Below are 19,113 nucleotides of genomic sequence, written 5' to 3'. Positions count from 1 at the left end.
CTTGTTCCTTCAGAGCTAAAAGCTGGCTGAGTTTCTCTCCATCACCTGAAAATTACAAAATGCTGGTCCAGGTGGAAAAAGGAGGTTGTCAGGGAGGGGAGTGAGTATACTGTGTTAGAGAGGATGGGCCTCTTTGACCTTGGGGATGCTGCTTTTGAACCTTTTTTTTTATATTTTTCTAACACAAAGGAAACCACTGCTGCTCCTAAGTGATCTTTCAATGCAGAGAAACACCCTCATTAGTTTTTTTTTTTCACCTTCTCACCTTCTTTCATTAAACCATACTCTTTACAGTCCCAGTTGAACAGCAGGGAACATTATGAGCTGACTGAAAAGCATTTTCCTTTGTTAACATGTTTTTTCATCATCGAGCAATAGAGCAGTAATGAGGACACAGATCATCTTTTCATTATAAATATGCATAGCAAAGTATATAAAAAAAAAGTGGGTTCCTAAAATAAATAAATAAACAAATCAACTGTGTGGTGAAGGGAAGGAATTGAGAAAAACAAGATGACAAAGCTTTTTCCCCATGCTCTACCTTTGCTAGTGTACAGAGGCATCAAAGTCAGGAAAGTCTCCAAGTGATGCTGGGTGCTTTGAATGTTGCATTTAATGGAAATAGGCATAGGATTGAATCTGCAACTTCTGTGCGATGCAAATCGATACCATTCATCAGTATGGCAAAAGAAACCAACAAATAAACAAACAAAACCCAACTAAAAACACAGCCTAAGATGACTCTAAAATAGATTGGCTCTTTCATGGAAATATACAGATTTGTTTTCTTGCTTGACTTTTGTTCGCATTTTCCTTGTTCCTGCTAGATATGAAAACAACCCATCGCGTCAGTTTTTAAATAGGGATGGTATATATTAGTCTGTGTGGCATGCGTGTTCAGTTCCAGCAAAGAGAAACAATTACGAGTTTGGATGAGAACTACACATTTTCTAGCTCAAGTTCGTTCGGAGATGTAGCTGTGCGGAGGAGGCACTGTTTCTGTGTGTGTGTTTGTACGGCATTTAATAAAATGAGGCCGTCATTGGAGGGTGAGGGAAAGAGCTCGTCTGCTATCGTAATGACTATAAAACCCAGCTATGATAAAACGCACTGAAAGCAGCAGTGCGTAAGTGCTATCCCAGGGAAAGGTGCACCGCTGCAGAAGGAAAAGGGACTTGGTAGCTCATAATCTGCTCTCCTCATCCATCCCCACGGGATGCAGAGGACTGCAGTGGGTCTTTTCCCTGTCGTAACACACTGCTAGGTGCACTGATGCAGCCGCGCTCCTGAGTAGCCTGGGGTGTGCATGATTAAGGCTCCCCTTGGCCTCCGTTCCCTCCCCAGGCTGGATCTTCCCATCAGTTTGCCTGGCACAGGGAAGCATAGCGAGTCTGGGGAACCTCCTTCCCCTTCATTTCAGGAGAAACATGCAGTGACTCCAAAGGAGGAAGAAATACAAACTTCCCTCTCTTCTTTTGTGCCAGCCCTCAGGCTGTATGGTCCTCAAGAGACAGTCTGGGTACTTCTTTCGCCTCTACCAGCTTTTCTATGCTTCTTCCACAATTACTACAGTTGTTGTGGCTACATTTGCTCATATGGTCAAAGACTGCTAATGCTATCCCTTCCTGCCCCACCAATTATTTATTATATCGTCATACAGGACTCAGCATAAAATGTACACTTGCGTGCTCATTTTCACTTAATAAAACACTTTGGTCACAGAAGCACTGTCAGCTCGGGTTTTGTTCTTTCGAAACATTCACCTTTCATCTTGTGGCACCTGTGTGACTGAGGGGTCACCTAGCGTTTTCAACTCTGTATAGAGGGTGTGTGTGTGTGTGTGTTTGTGCTTTAGAACTGCAGGTTTAAACAACAAACCCCAAAACACAAAGCTCAAGCCCACTCAACATTTTCTCTATTAGGGTAAGTGGGAAGTGGATGCCGACAACTGATCACTTCACAGCCCCTTCACACCATCCCTGGATCCACTGGAAAATAAACCCACCTTAATGGCAGCGAGGTTCTAGACACAGATCAGCCTGGGATCAGCCCATGCAGCTCACCTTGCAGCATTAACTTAAGGAAGAGAACATGACAAACAGCTGGTGGGACAGGGGTTCTTCAGAGGAAGTCCTCCTGTGGTTGTGTTTTGGCATGACCCCATCTTGAAGCCCTCTTGAGAAGAGTTAGATTTTCTCACACCATTTTGTGGCCAGGAAGGGCTTTTTGTCTTCCACAATCAATTCACTTTATGAAGAAAACACTAAAAAAATTAAGGGCCAGAAGATGTGTTCTATCTCAAGGAAAATCAACAACTTGACGTCTCCCTGAGAGAGCACTGTCTTGGAAGCATCCTTTGTAGTTGGCTAGCTGACTCCCAAACTCCAACCTGGGGAGGAGATTCGGAAATAAAATGTGCTCTTTTCATAGCTACTTCCCTACAATATTTGGATTCACAGCTCATATTGCAGCGTATTTAAGGACTAGAAGATGGACTAGATTATTTTATTATCCATGTTCCAATGTCCTTTTCCTATTTCTGAGGCCTGAGCTTATCTTCGGCTCATCTATATTGGCTCCAGCTCAAAGGGTCATATAACCAGCTGAGTCAATAGCAGAGCTTTTAGCATCCGCACCAGGAGCCATCTTGGACAAATGGAATTGCGGATAAATTCTTCAATTTCCCCCCTCCCTCAGTCATTTATAAAAGCTATTTTTATTAAAACCTGCTTCGGTAGTTCTCCTGCTGCAGCTGGGAGGCCATGTGATGAGCATTTTCTATTAAACCCTAGAAGAAAGAGGCAGAAGTGCTTTGTTTACTTCAGTGTTGGCTTTCCTTTGTTTCTGCAAAGCATATTTTCTTTAGGGTGACCAAGAATACTAGAATGCGGCAGAAAAGATCTGACAGATGCTGCAGCAGCAGAATTTCTCTGTTCAGAAAGTATTTTTAGGTGAAAAGGTGTAAGACATGTTTAGCCTGTTTGTCAGGAAATTGTTATTTGGTTAACTCTTTTTAAGAGCAACATAGAGAGACCATCTATTTTAGACCATTAGGTTATTTAGGAGGCTAGCCGGCTGGACCACGCTTGTCTATTGTACCGAGTAAGAAATGAAATAGTATGGAAGGTGTACTATCATGTCACCACAAACTAGGGATGTTTTCTCTCATTAACAGTGGTGCAGTTGTAGTTAAATTATTCAAGACAGAAGCTTGACTAAAGACATAAAGCTCTCCCACGTATTTACATTGCCTAAAATAATTTATGAAAGAGTCTTAGCCTGCATACTTGCCCAAGTCAGTTTTCTGCTGGGTTCAGTGCAATAGGATGACCTTAAAAGAGGAATTTCTATAGCAAGGATCACAGAATCAAATTCTGTTGCGCCTGATTGTTGTCCTTTATGCAAGTCTGTGTAACCTGTGCCTCCCACTTGCTTTGTACTCTCCCCCCAACACACACACCTTCACCCCTTTGGAATGGGTATTACTATGGAAACAATTGTGTCCTTGCTATTGTTAAGGGCAGCTGAGTGACATCCAGAAATCCCATATACCCGCAGAAAATTGTAATAGTAAATCATCTGACCAGCTATTCTTAGCCATTCTCTTTCTCATGTAAGAGAAGGATGATATATAAAGAGACATTATATGAAGGAGCTTTTTTTTTTGCTCGTAGAAATTTATGACCGCTCAGCTGAAGCATAAGAGTAAAAGTAAAAAAACTAAAGCATTTCATGAGCAGCAAAACTAATGAAGCCTAGTTCCCTATGGATTTGTATCCTGTGGTTGGATTCTCTGATGACTAACACAGCGCGGCTGGTCTGATCAAATCTTTTCTTTTTAGCTGGGGCATTCAGAATGCCTTTGTGCCATGATCTGCAGGTATCTAATTACAATTGAGTTCAAATTGCAGCTTTTTGTCAATGAGGGTACTGACAATGATCCATCTCATCTACCCACACACCGGTTTTCATTAAACTTGAAGAAATCTAACATCTGAGATTGCTGTACTTCCATCATACCAGGTTGAAACAAACTATCAAGTTCAGAAAGTATTACTGGGGAACAGACAGACACAAACACATTGAATATGTGACCTTGTGAACCTCTTTGCCTTGGGAAATCAGCCTAAAATTTTGCTTGAATTCTTGTTCCTTGTAAAAATGTTTCTGCGACCAGGCTCTTCAGGCTAGCGGGTGGATAATCCTTCTCTACTTCCTAAGAGATGACGTAAAGATTTTTCAGTCTTTTGTAACAAATGGTTAAAAAAGGCAAAGTTGCAGCAAGGGAAATTCCCATTAAATATTTCCTTTTCACAGTGAAGGTGGTGGAGCTGCAGAGCAGGCTGCCCAGAGAGTGTGTGGAGTCTCTGTCTTTGGAGATACTTGAAAGTTGTCTGGGGAAAGCCCTGAGCTACCTTCTGGGAGTTAAACTGCTTTGAATGGAGGACTGGACCAGATGACCTCCAGACATCCCTTCCGATCTCGAGTTTCTGTGCTTCTGTATTACTTATTACTTTAGATTTCATTTCTGTAGGTCTCTGTTACCCAGGACAAACCACAGTCAAGGTCAAATTCTTCGGGAACGTGATGTTCTGATAAACGATGTGGGCACGCTGGCATGAACAAACCCTCCATGGAAAAGTGCAGATTTTTACTGTCTGTAACAAACTAGAGCTTTTATATTGAGTTTTCAGTATTTTCTGAATATTAGTTTCCTCGCCAGTTCATTTTAGCTGTGTGTAAAGTCACTGTGAAGCTTCATATTATAGAAAAAGCTCCGGCTTTTGCCACCTCCCTCTCCGATAAACCGGAGAATGCAATGAAGGCAGCAAGACTACTGGAGTCAGCGTTTCTTGCTGATAACAGATACTTTGTAAATTCACTACTTTTCTTCTACAATTTTGGATAGTATGCTCTGGAAAACTTGGCTGAAGTGTGAGAAAAAGGGAAGTATTATTGTTATATATATATAAAAAACCAATTTTTGTAATGTGATTTCCTGTCCCAAGTGCAATCATTCTGTCCATTGAGCTGGCAGCATTCAGAAGCAGGTGGAAGTCTCTACAGACTTCATGACTCCAAATGTTCCAGAGCCCCATATTGGGAATATATGGACACAGGAACACAAAAAAAATACATACAAACCCATCATAAATATTTTTTCCTTACTGTTTTTCCTTTCTGTTGACATTAGTGCAGTGAGAGATGGTGAAATAGTACATTAGTAATGAGTCAAATGGCCACAATAACACACGTCCGGTGACAAATCTTTCCACCAGAAATCCAACTTTTCTTAGCTTAAACTTTTTCACCTACTCCTACAGCACTGTTACTAAAATAATTGGGTGCTTCGTTATTTGTTGCTTCCCTTGTGATAGCACGCGAGGGGCCGTGGCGGGGTTGGGGAGAGCACACGGGAACGCAACAGCCCCTGTAACGCAGGGTTTAGGAGCTCAGACCAAAGACAACAGGTGGATACAACAACCAGCCAGAGGCAGCGCAAGGTATCAATGGGGCGATTATGAACGGGATGACAAGCAGCTGTCACAGCACACCAGCTGCCCAGCCACCGACGTCTCACACTGAAAAGAGGAAAGAAAGAAACCAAGCCACCATTAACTGACCCCCCTCCCCGAGCCTCGCTGACAAAGACGGGTCTAATTGGAGCTGGTATGTCATTGCTTTTTGGTTACCTGTGTCCTTTTTCACGCCTACCCACTTCCCGGTGGATAATTTACCCTCATTTGTCTGTCATCTCTTGTCTTTAGGCTGGGCTGTTCCACATGAAAAGCATGAAACAAAACTTCCCTGACCTTATCAGGAAGGAAGGGGAGATTTTAGATATTGGGAGGTGGAGGATGGGACACGACGCGCTAAGGGCAGGAATAGGGTAGTAATTTGTTTCTGTAGTACGTCCTGGAACTATGGGAGCATTTGCAGAGGTGAGGCTCATAAAAATCTTGTGGACCTGAGGGGGAAGGAAGGGAGAAGAGTAGAGTACCCTAATTTGTGTACTGAGACACTGCTGTGCACCAGAAGGGGAGGTCACGGTGGTCTGGTCCCCCAGTACAGGCTGAAGCCTATGTGCATCCTTTAGGGTCATCACAGCAGCAAACTTGCTCATCAGTATGATGTACTCCACAATCACACACTAGGAGTTGCAGCCACCTCCATATTAAGACATCTAAACGTAAGTGACTACTTGTAGGTGCCTGTGTGGGGGGTGTCTGAGCTCCCATGGTAGTCTGTGAAGACCCACTCAATACAGTCAAGAGATCGTGGCAAGTGAATTGGGTGACACACTACTGAACATATGTAATGACACACCTCAGGTGCAAGCCAGTCCTCTTTAGAGCATCCCATTTTGCTTACAGCCACACTTTCAGAAGTGCATGGATCTTCTGTAGGTCCTGATTATACCTGCTGCTCCAGGGTAGACATCGCAGTTATCCAGGCACTCCAGATGCACCTAGTTTTGGAAATGCGGTCAAGTTCTAGGTTTATAAATTGGAGCTAATTGAATTACTCTGCAAATTCCACTGGCTGCACTGACTGCCTCTCTTCTGATTTACCTTGGGGGCTTGGACAGCTATGGTTAACACCTAAACACCTGCATGTGCATACTAAAATGTAGGTGTCTTTTAGAGTTGATTCCACTTTGGCCTCTCTTGTGGTGAGACTCTAGGAAACAACAGATAAAAGACATAGCAATTACTGCAAGGACACAGCTGTTATTTGAGAAGCAACTTAAATTAGCACACGTAGGGCTTTGTGCCACCGCAGTAGATCAGCTTCCAGTACCTGAGCTAATGTGTTTAAACCTGTCTGATATCCTCATGCTGCATTGCTGCCTGCAGTGGAAGTGCACTTGCAGATTGCTGGTCCTTAGGCCACTGTTGGTGTTGAACCACCTTCTCAGGGATCATGAGGTTGCTGCACTGTGCAGGAGAAGTGAAGGTTAACTTGGTGATGTAACCTTGCGGTTTTTTAACTGGTGCTGAAACTATTGAATACATTAAGTCAGGATTCAAAACAAAATGTCCTGTATTTTTCCTGCAGTTTCTCTTGGGGAGAAGGAAGGGGAAAATAAAAAAGGAAAAGTGCCAAATTAGTGATATTAGCAACCGCTTGACCAGCACTGCTACTAGCATGGAACGTGTCCCCAGCCAGAGGCTGATACCAGCTTTAAGATTAGCTTCAAGCTTAAACTAGCTTAAAAAATATATGCAAAAGGAGGGAAGATGAGCATTTGATGATTCTGTACCAGAGGAGGGGTTAGTTCAGAACTGAAGAGTTGGGGAAAGGTAGAAACCTAGGTCTTTAATGTTGTGCTTTTTCATAAGACTTATGGTTCTCTTGCTTTTACTTGTGACAGAAGTAAGGTAGCAAATCCTTCAACACTGCTTGTAGATTAATGAAGGACAAGCCTACCCCTGCAAAGGAGTATGGTATGAGGCTGCCCATACTAACACTTGCACCAGATCCAGAAGCAATACAGTACACCAATAAAGCACGGAGCCAGAACTCAGCACTCGTGGGCTTTGTTAGGCACAATGGTGCACAGTGTGGCTGCTTTGTGTTTTTGACCCCAGCTAGTGTCTTTGCTGTGTAGGAAGAACTTCAGCAGGTCAAGGGAGATGATTCTCCCCCTCTACTCCACTCTGGTGAGACCCCACCTGGAGTACTGCATCCAGCTTTGGAGTCCTCAGCACAAGAAGGACATGGACCTGTTGGAGTGGGTCCAGAGGAGGGCCATGAAGATGATCCTAGAGGACTGAAGCACCTCTCCCATGAAGAAAGGCTGAGAGAGTTGGGGCTGTTCAGCCTGGAAAAGAGAGGACTCCAAGGAGACCTTATAGCAGCTTTCCAGTATCTGAAGGGGGCCTACAAGAAAGTTGGAGAGGGACCTTTTACAAGGGCATGTAGTGATAGGACAAGGGGTAATGGCTTCAAACTGGAAGAGGGTAGATTTAAATTACATATCAGGAAGAAATTTTTCACTAAGAGGGTGGTGAGGCACTGGAACAAGTTGCCCAGAGAAGTTGCGGATGCCCCATCCCTGGAAGTGTTCAAGGCCAGGCTGGATGGGGCTTTGAGCAGCCTGGTCTAGTGGGAGATGTCCCTGCCCATGGCAGGGGGGTTGGAACTAGATGATCTTTAAGATTCCTTCTAACCTAAACCATTCTATGATTCTATGATCTTCATCATTCGTTATGAAGGAGTCTCTGCTGTGGGCTCCAATGTAGACATAGCCAAAACTCTTACATGTGAATAATAATCAATCCATGGCACACATGCTGACATGTTTTCTTGATGTGTCTCAAAGTGTATACCCAACACACAACCGATCACACAGAGACACGAGTAAATGTGGTCCAGAAGAGGAAAGAGTAGTGACTGCAGGCTAGAAGGGCGTTTGCAAATGACTTGCAAATGTCACACAGGCTTTATTTGCATTAACTAATTTTCAAATCGGAAAGAAATGGAGTTTTGATTGGTTAAATTAAACAAGACCTGGGAAAGGAATAAGAAAAAGGAGAAGCATTTGAAAAATGTAATTGCACACTACAAAACCCATGAACATTATGTAAGGATTTACAAATCAGCCTTGAATTACTGGGTAGTGGTGACAAGCATTTTGAATTGTTTTGCTGAAACCATCATAGAGCTTGAAAATAATTTAAGAAGGATAAAGGTGGTCTCAAAAATGATGTTAGAAATGCACCCTTATATTTCAGTTTATAAGGAGCCTCTTAAAAATAATCCTCCGTCCTTATTATTATTTGAAGTAGAAGGAAACAGAAGGAAATATCACTTAGAATTCAGGCAGGTGAAATTACAAGCAGAACTTTACAGTTTGAAGATCAGGCCCTCAAAATGTCTGTCTTAGCAACTGAACTCTCATCAAAACTCCTACTATCCGCTGAAGGAGGTTTGGCTGGTGGAAAAAAAATCCACCCAACTCTGAGGAATATGTTTTGTAGTTAAAGGTCCAGATTACCTTCAGATGGTCTGAATTAGATGCAGTCTCAAAAATTATCCTCTCTTGTTAAGCCGTGGGTCTTTTACTTTGAAACACAGGCTCTCTGTATTCAGTTCATAGCTTTTCTTTGGCTGTTTCCTCCATTATCCTTTTGTATGTACCGCATTGAAATCTCCCTTCTTGTAACTGGATGTAATCCCAGTCCCAGTTCATAATAACAGTGGTCACTGGTGGTGAGCGGTTTTCTAGGGGGAATCCATTATCTGAGGCATTTATAATTGGGCTGGATAAAACAGTCAAAAGTATATAGGAGGCAGAGGGAACAATTCCACAGCGCCGAGGGTTGGGCTGGATGACCGAAGGGGTCTTTTCTAACTTGGATTTCTATGCCGATCATGGAAGCACACAGTCTAATGAGCCAGATATTCAAACATCTTCAGGCAAACCATTTTGGCCAGGAAGAATGTATATTGGATGCTCAACTTGATGCATCTGAAAGAAAATCAATAGTTTTCCAAAGGCCACAATAAGACAGAAATAGTGCTGGCAGTTCTAGATAGTTCTCTCTGAAAATTTGTACCATCAGTTATATAAGCAACCAAGTATTTTTTGCTTCAAAGGCTGTAGTGAGCAATTTTAGTTACTCTTCCCTTCAGATCTTAGTCTTGCTGTCTTTATATGGATGTCATTAGCATATCAGCACTCCAAAGTATTTTTTTTTATTTTAAAGTCACATGGTTTCCCACCCAGTAGATTGCACTATGAATTCCCTGTATTGCAGAATGTCAAACAAAGGACCCCCAGTATTGGAAACGATCATCGTGTGTGTATGGGAAATGAGGAACAATCTGTTTGATCACCCATATCTGACTTCATACAGCATGAAATATCCTGGTTGAAGAACAATATTGGGAAAAATTCTGCCCTATCTGCAGGGAGACGTGATGATAAGATGGTAGTACAGGAAGGGATGTTTCAAAGTGGGATAACAAGGAAATGCTCCTCTGGGGACCATGCCCAGGAGGTCTGCAAGTGGGTACTGTTGGGTCTGGGTTTCAGCAGGACCAGCTCAGCCATGGGGCTGATCCCCTGCCGTGTGATCCTGCACGTGCTAACTCATCGTAATAAGAGGAGAGGAGACCCCTCACCCCTTGCCCCTGTAAACTCACCCTTGGTTCAGTAACATTTAGGACTTTCTTCAGAGGCAGCTATGCTGATGCCATGGGGATGTGAGTGGTGTAAGTGGCTACAAAACTGCGTATGTACCTGCAGAGATGCTGCACCACTATGTTATCTCACAGGAGTAGCAGGCAGATGACAGACCAGCTCTGTTGCAGGTTTGGGTGTTGATCCCACAGGATGGCACAGTTAAGCCCGTCTAAAATTCTCCAGGAGAAAACTTAATGGAAAATAGGTATTTGCTGAAATTGAAACATTGAAAGGATCTTGTTGATGTCCACAAATTTCCATTTTTAAAAGGTCCTTAAAATTAGGCATTTTTCTTAAAATTAGACATTTTAGTAAGATTTTTTAAAAAATATTTGATTGTCCGTTTCATAAACTAGCTTTCATTTCAAAACGTTCTATATTTTATATTAATAAATTAATATGTTTTGATCACTTATTTTGTACTTGTTACAATGCTATCTGCTAAATCAATTACCAAACCAATTATCTATTACAAATGACCACTTTGCTCTGGTACCAATGAGAAAACCAAATATGAATTACCAAACCAATTAGAATACCAATTAAAAATTTCCATTGTAATTACCAGTCACTGGTAAGAATCACCCCAATGGCCATTTGGAATAGCAATTGCCAATTAAAATACCAATTACCAAAGCAAGTACCAGTTACAGTAACACTTACCAATTAGAATACTAAAGAATTATTGCATTACCATATCTGATATTGTTTATAATTAAAATAATTATTATGCTCTATTCAAACATAAAAATTAAATTACAAAATAGAAAAAGCCTTCCAAATCAAAACAGAAGCAAAACCCTTCAGCTGATGGCAATTGTATTTCCTCACAAAAGTCTGCAGTATGGGAAGTTTAAACCTGGGGGCTTTTTATGCCAAAGATGAATGAAAAATGTTGGAATTCCCCATAGAATGGAAATTTGAGATTACCATGTGTAGCAGCAAACTCTGGATCCATCAGAAAGCCCACCTGCTCCTAGATGCTATGGCATCAGACCTTGGGCTTCCTAGTCTTGAATCCCTGGCTAGGAACCAGGGCTACTTGCTCATGCTCCATGGCAGATCTGGACAGTTGGGTCACAGCTGTCACAGCTGTCACTGTCCATGTGTGATGCAGAGGTGGGTGTCTTCTCAGCACAAGCAACCTGCAGAGGAACGCTCCTCCTTTAGAAAAACAGCTGAGAAAGACACTGCTGCTCACTGGCCCTGCTTTTCTCTACCAAGATGGGGCTGCAGACCCAGAGTTAGGCCAGATTTAGCTGGTTGCGATGGGTTGACCCTGGCTGGATGCCAGGTGCCCGCCAAAGCGGCTCTGTCACTGCCCTCCTCAGCTAGACAGGGGAGACAAATATAATGAAAGGCTCGTGGGTTGAGATAAGGACAGGGAGATCACTCAGCAGTTACTGTCAGGGGCAAAACAGACTCGACTTGGGGAAAATTAATTTAATTTATTACTGATCAAATCAGAGTAGGGTAATGAGAAATAAAACCGAAATCTTAAAAACACCTTCCCCCCCACCCTTCCCTTCTTCCTGGGCTCAGCTTCACTACAGATTTTCTCTACCTCCTCCTCCAAGCAGTGCAGGGGGACAGGGAATGGGAGTTGTGGTCAGTTCATCACACGTTGTCTCTGCAGCTCCTTCCTCCTCAGCGGAAGGACTCCTCACACTCTTCCCCTGCTCCAGCATGGGGTCCCTTCCACAGGAGAAAGTCTTCCATGGACTTCTCCAACGTGGGCCCTTCCCATGGGCTGCAGTTCCTCATGAACTGCTCCAGCATGGGTCTTTCCCACACGGTGCAGTCCTTCAGGATCAGACTGCTCCAGTGTGGGTCCCTCATGGAGTCACAGGTCCTGCCAGCAAACCTGCTCCAACATGGGCTCCTCTCTCTATGGGGCCACAGGTCCTGCCAGGAGCCTGCTCCACTGCAGGCTTCCTATGGCATCACAGCCTCCTTTGGGCATCTACCTGCTCTGGCATGGGGCCCTTGATGGACTGCAGGTGGATATCTGCTCCACCATGGACCCCCATGGGCTGCAGGGGGACAGCCTGCCTCACCACGGTCTTCAGCATGGGCTGCAGGGGAATCTCTACTCTGGCACCTGGAGTACCTCCTCCCTCTCCTTCTTCACCAACCTTGGTGTCTGCAGAGTTGTTTCACGTATTCTCACGCCTCTCTCTACCTGCAGTTGCTGTTGCTTTTTTTTTTTTGGTCCCCCTTCTAAATATGTTATCAAAGAAGTGCTATCACCATCCCTGATGGGCTCGGCCTTGGCCAGTGGTGGGTCTGTCTTGTAGCTGGCTGGCATTGGCTTTATTGGACAAGGGGGAAGCTTCTAGCAGCTTCTCACAGAAGCCACCCCTGTAGTGCCCCCCGCCCCAAACCTTGCCATGCAAACTCAATACTGTGTGTGTTTGAGCCCAGAAATCCCCTGTTCCAGGAGAATTTTGTAGCCACCAGGATGTTAGGGAGGTGAGGCAATGCCTTCAGTGATGCTGGTGGAGCAGCCTGGCCTGGGGCAGTGGTGCTCTGCGGGGAGGCATGGACAGGAATGAAGGAGCTCCAGGGCTGAGCTGAGCTGATACTCCCAGCTTTGGACCTACGCGTGTTGAATGCCAGGTGTGTAAACCAGAGCAATGAAATCCTTTCCCCTCACAGGGCCCAGCCACGAGAACTCTCTGGCCTGTGGCAATCCCTCACCCTGGCTGCTGTCTGGAAGAGCACCATTTCTTCCACATCAAAACCTTTCCAGCACCCCTACTAACCTTTTCATGGGGCAGAGAAGAGCATCCAACTCCGTGTGCCTGTGGCCTGGGCCTGTTTCACTAGAGGAGACATAACCAATGCCAGTTTTCGGTTAAGCACTCTGTGGAGCTGGGATTTAGCACTGCCATTTCTAGAATGGGCTCGAGGGACTTGATGCACATAGACCTAAAACTGGTGGTTTCCTTCAGATGTCCATTTCCGACCAGTCTCACATCCAGCAGCATCACTGCAGGGCTGTGGCAGCCGCTCTATTTTTGTGGGGACATAAAAGCTGAAGGACTGCCACAGCACACTATAGGAGAGTATAACCTACTCCCCAAGCTGTGTGAGATCCCAGCAGTACACAGACTATTGCTCACTACATAGAATCCGCAAGTCCATATGTTCAAATGATGATGTGTGATCAATATTCACCCTTGCAGTTACTTTATAATTATATGTATTTGACTCGTTGGGTCACGTAACAGCTCCTAGGTACCAGTCAGCATGTTGGAGGCTTCTCTGAGAAATCCAAAATATTGCAAACTAGTGTTTTTACAGGTAGTCGAGCTGCTCCTGTGGGATATTCAATGCAAAACATGAGCCCTGGCAAAAGTCTGTTGGTGATCCAGTCTCAGGGGGCTTCTTGGCAGATGCCAGAACTGACAATTAATTCATGGCAGAGCTTAGGAAATTACAGACAAGTCTGACTCAGGGATTCAAGTATTTCAAAAGTGCCCAAGCATAATGTCCCTTTGCATGAAGACAAAACCACAGCGGGGTGTGTGTGGGAGGCGAGGGGGTGGCGTGGGAGGGAAGGGACCAATATGGTTAAGGATTACGCTTGTGCCCTCTGTGTCCTCGGCTGCTCTGGATGGCGTTAAGGTCTTTGGCAGTGTTTTAGCACTCTTGGGGGGGCAAGGCGGCATCTCCTCCAGACTCTGCTGTGGCCTCAGCCCTGCCCTGAATGCTCAGAGTATCTCAGCAGAGGCCTTCAGTGCTTGGCACAGGCACCTTCTGGTGGCCCCTGCAGTGCTTGAACTTGGGGACTGCTCCAAGGGGAGGGTAGGCGACTTCTGGAGCCCTGTAAAAAAAGTGGGAAAGGGCAGAAGCAGAGCAGACACCTTCCTTCAAAGTGTCACAACATCGAGTAACTCCTGGGAAGAAAAGTATCTGTGAAGGGAAATATTTACTTGGATTAGGAGGGAATGTGTGACACAAAAAAAAAAAAAAAAAAAAAAGGAGGAGGAAAAAAAAAAGAATTATAGATGTTCTACTGCAGTTCTGGCTTCCCAACAAGAACTTAATCTCTTTCCCAGACAGAGGTTAAATTATCTTTGTCTCTTTCCAAAAATGCAAGTGTTATTCTCTTTTTTCTCATTTCCTCCTACAAAATCTGCAGTTTAAGACAAGACTAAATGCTACGACTCCTGAAGTTCAGCAGAACTTTGATTTTCCCTGTGCGAGTTTTGTTTGTGGCCAGCAAGCCAGCAAAGGACTTTCCTGTAAGCATTTGGTCAGGGAGAAACTTTTTGCTCCCATAGTGACTTTCATCCAACACTCACAATTTAGAATAGTAAGCTGGCAATATTATCCGCATCTTCATCATTAAAGACACAGATTAATTGTCTGGTACAAACTCTCATTAAAGATTAAAATGTATCCCTATGCAATATCTCTTCAACAGAGCTAAACCAGAACAAACTTCCCTGGACTCCTTAAATTGAGGGATGAATGATCATATTTTACCTTTGCAATATCAGAGTATAGTCAATTAATAGATTTGTTTGCAGTGCTCTATTATTTCCTCTCCAGGTTATGAAAAAGTGTATTCAGGAACTACAGAGCAGTTGGCCAGCTCAACAAAGTCATTCCACCAGATTTTTTGGTGCCTGTTGGTCTGCTTCCACTCTCAGTTCTTTTAGAAATATTTGGGCAAGTGTAATGGGTTCACGCTGCTAATGGCCATTCTGGTCTTTTCATTGTTACCACGTCTCTGAAAGATGGATCTTCTTTGTCATACTTGCAACGACAGTGCTGCCTACGTTCTTTCTGAGGTCTGTAATTAAGCATCTTTTTTCATCAGAGAAACAAACAAAAAAAACCCCTTCCTCATCCCTTGTTTGGGGAAATATGGGATTGCCCTCTGTATTTATAGACTTCCAGATGAGTTATCAGACCGAAGAGAAAATATTTTGCTCTTGGAAGGACCACACACTGTGGGCTTACCAGCTTGCAACATAAGCATTCATTACACCATAGTGGCTTTGGAGGCAAAATTTAATTCAGGAACTTCATGAGACTTAATAAAACTGATAGGTGGTGGAGCCCTATTGCTGTGCTATAAACACGGCAAGGCTCAAGTCTGGAAAAGGGTATGGGCAAATTCTGGTAACTCAGTACAGAAGTAAGAGCCTATAAACACGTGCTTGTTCCAGCAGATGCCTGCAGATGCCTCAAATCTACATTTCTGACAGCTGTGTTCTCTAGGATCCTTAAGTACCTGACTACTTTGTCACAGCTTAGCAACTCAGCACTTATCACATGCTTAACCCAGTGACATCCACAAACTTAACAAACTTATTTTCTTTTTCTTCATTTCTATGGATTCTTAGCACAAAGCGGGGATGGAGAAAACAGGGACATATTATTTACCTCGTAGCAGTGTGGTGAGGGCACTCACCCTTGCTGTGGCAAATGCAGGTTCAGTTTCCTCTCCTGCCTGCAGAAGTTCAAATGCACATTTCCCCACCTTCCTGGAGACTGCCCTGCTCTTGAATCTTGCCTAAAAAAAGAGCCTTTTGGAGCAAGGACTGGCCCCCACGTGTCCCCATGCTAGGAGAAAGTAAAATGTAACAAAGGTCATATCTGGTTCTGAAGAATGACCGGTTTTAAGGGGAGGGAGTGGAGATTCAGAGAAGAGGGATTTTTGCTTGGGATTTCTGCCATCCCAAGCCCTTGTCATGAGGAGGGAGGAAGAAAGGAACCCCAAATGCATTCAGCTCTGTGAGCATCAGTTGGAAACCAGCTTTTTCTTGAAACATGCACACATACAAGTCCTGTGAGGTCAGGGAAGTGGTGCCATTATGTTATACACCCAGCGTCAGCATTTCATATGGGGTAACCTACACTGAGCTGTATGCTCAGCCCAGTGGTTCTTCTGGCTTTTATTCAGAGGTGCAGGGAACTCAGCACCTCAGCTCTGCCTCTGGGCTCCACCCCAAAGACCAGGCACCTCAGCATCGGGATTCATAAATCACCTTCAGCCCTAAATCCTTGCTCTACCTCTAGCAGAGCATGCAGCCTTTAAATCAGCGCCCAGGTTCGTGCCTGTGAGGGGCTTTGGCTTGCAGGAGTCACAGCAGAAGAGAAACCAAACATGGGGCTCAGCCGTAATGCCTCCAGGGACTTGGCTGTCCCTTGCGTTTCCCTCCCCTGCTCCTAGTGCCTGGTTCTCCTCCTGGATAACTAATTCTGCTTCCCCAGCAACTCAGGGAGGATTTAACAAGCTGAACCTGGAGCAGCTGCCGGCAGGGTTTGAACCTGTGCTGAGAATATGGGTCAGCAGAAAAGCATGATTACACAAATGCTATTTAAGGCTTTTCACTAAAATATAAAGGCCGTGGAAGAAAGGCAGGGAATCTGCCGGGTCAAGCCGGGAGCTGTATGTCCACCCATGGAATAAAAAAAAAATAAATCTGTTAGCATTTGCAGCCAGTGTCAGCAGCCGAAAGGCGAGGTGCCAGGTTGGAGTGGCGTGTCTGGCCCAGCCCTGTGTGGGTCTGGGCACTTCCCGGGAGGTGACGAGAGCTGTCAGCGCCCCTGAGCTCCTGCAGTGCTTTGCGGGCTTGGGTGTGGGGTGCCTGGTGCCATAAACTCCCACTGATGGCAGCTGCAATTGAGGAGCTGCGAAGCGTAGGACTGACTGTGCCACACATCCACCCCCTCGTTTCGCCACTACCCACCAGGCACCCTGCACCCGAACCTGCGGAGCGCTGCGGGACCGCAGGCGGGAGCTCCGGGATTGGGCCCGGCGTTGGCAGGCTGCTGCTTCTCCCTCTGCCTGCCTTTGCCTTCGTGGCCGACGGCCTTTCAGAAAAACAAATGCCACTAATTTTGTACTAATTTCTTACGGGGGCCCTGCCAAGGTCAACAGGCCTAAAATTTCACACACGTGTGCTACCCTAAAAACATTTAATTTTGTGTTGGTTTGGTTTTTTTTTTTTTTTTTCAGATCTCTATTATTAAGGGGGAAAAATACCGCTTTGCAAAAGGAGGGATGTAGCCGTATTAAAATCCCAGCTGGGTGAACCGCTCACAAGAGATTCGGCAGATGCGGGCATGCTGATGGCAGGGTTTTGCATGCCAGCTGTGCCCTCTCTTGCCTCTCCGTGTCAGCTCTGTCACTGAGAGCTGGCACGGGACGCAGGGCCGTTAGGATCCTGTGTGCGGAGTTCCAGGGACTCGTCTCCAGGCGAGTTTCTGCTGCCTTGCCTAGGTACCAGGGACGAGAGGACGCCCGTACTATCGAGGCTTGTCAGCAGCATAACCCTGCTAACAGCAAAGCCCGTGCTGAATTAACTCTTTGGCACCAAGCTGACGAGCTGGGGTTTTTTTATCCTTCTGCAGCCTTAGTCTTGCTGCATCCTTCAGCCCGAAAGGGGATTCTTTCTCCTGCTGCCTCAGCACGCACTTAGAAAAACCCAGCCGGTTGAAGGAGGATCAAATTTTGGTCTTGTCAACCTTGAAAATGTTCCTTTAGCTTCTCACCACCCACGCGTGCTGCATGTATTCATACACATATGCAAATAAGCAAATGTAGTCATATGCGAGTGCGTACACAGACAAAGACATACAGTTGCACCTACATGGGTTTTGCGTAGTAAGCATAACATTAAAGTACAAAGGACCAGAAGGATGTATAAAACAAGAAAGTCTCTCGGATCAGTGCAGGAGCTTTAAGCCCACTAGCCTGCTTTTTGTCATCTTAATTCTCCAAATCTTGTCAGAAACTGTGCTGCCATCTTCATTCCTTTTTGCTTTTTTTCCCCAAAAGTCCTGCGGTTACCTGTGGGATGGACAGATTATTACAAATATTGACTGACTTTAAGGCAGAGAGCAATAAAACATTGCCTAGGGGATAAAAAAACCTGCTGCTCGAGTTGTCATACGTTGCCCGAAGGCAAAGAGCCAGCAGAAAATACACAATCAAAAGGAACTATTTTTATCCAAAGACAATTTCATTTCCCGCTCTTATCCTCAGAGACAGTCACTGTTCCTTGTTATTACCTGTAGGTCTGGTGTACCCCAAGGCCCAGTGAGATCAGGGATACACTGTGAAAGGCACTGCACAAAATATAGTAATGCTGCTAATTTTCTTTTCTCCGAAGATTACCTCCTCGAGCAGACTCCAGGGATGAGGGCAAACCACGAGGTCTTATCCGCTGCCAGGAACATCCCGTGAGGAGGAGCGGAATAGCTGCATTTATCGAACGCTGTCCTCTCACTCCTCTCCCATATGCATGAAGACTCTCTGAGGTTGCAAGTTTCCCTGAGGAAGAGGGGGGTCAGAGTTTTTTGGATCAGTCTCAGAAGGGGCAGCTCCAGCACTCCTGCCGCCACGGGTGTGTACTCCGACTCCAGGGTAAAGAGCGCGAGGGGAGCTGATGAGATGGCAACAAAAACGTGTCTTCTGTCATCAGCAGCTCTTTCTGTTCCCAGTTCTGGTCTCCTCAGACAGCTGATACTTTGCAGTCCCGGAGAGCTGGTATTTCTTAGCAGCATCTTCTTGCTGCTGGCACCTGCACTTTATGTTCTGAGTCAGACATCCATGCTATATTGGCACACACAGTACCATTCTCTATGGCCAATAAAAATGTGTTCGTGCCTGTGTTCTTGGAAATGAGTCCCCATCTCTCCTCGACAGCATTTAGCTTCCGAGTTACTGTTCAGATGGGAGGTAATTAGGTCCTACCAGGGGTCTGGATTTACCGCTAGCTCTGAAACCAAACAAATGCATGACACGTAACTCATGTTCTCCATTCCTGAAAGCTGTCTTCAGCATTTACCTCTTTGGTCCTGGCTCTTCTCCCCTTGGAGAAGGTACCCCCAGCCTTTGTGTCGCAGCTGTAATTAAGGCACCTGGGAGAGCGAGTCAAGAGGATGTTGGCATAGAT

At 45.0% G+C, this 19,113-nt stretch overlaps 1 long non-coding RNA gene across 4 annotated transcripts; it reads right to left on the bottom strand.

Annotated features, from left to right (window-relative positions):
• Window positions 1–8,493: 8,493 nt before the first annotated feature.
• On the bottom strand, window positions 8,494–18,815 carry LOC134513394 (uncharacterized). Of its 4 annotated transcripts, none has more exons than XR_010070409.1 (5): window positions 18,227–18,815; window positions 15,593–18,005; window positions 12,958–14,110; window positions 10,250–10,404; window positions 8,494–9,475 (listed from the first exon to the last, which is right to left on the bottom strand). It is a non-coding gene; the product is annotated as an uncharacterized LOC134513394 (long non-coding RNA). The 4 variants fall into 4 exon arrangements; XR_010070408.1 differs by having other exon boundaries at window positions 18,333–18,815; XR_010070410.1 differs by having other exon boundaries at window positions 15,621–18,005; window positions 18,333–18,815.
• Between the last annotated feature and the right edge of the window lie 298 nt (window positions 18,816–19,113).

Source organism: Chroicocephalus ridibundus, chromosome 3, assembly GCF_963924245.1.
Source record: "Chroicocephalus ridibundus chromosome 3, bChrRid1.1, whole genome shotgun sequence".
NCBI classification, from domain to species: Eukaryota; Metazoa; Chordata; class Aves; order Charadriiformes; family Laridae; genus Chroicocephalus; species Chroicocephalus ridibundus.
This window is presented reverse-complemented; position numbering and strand designations above follow the sequence as displayed.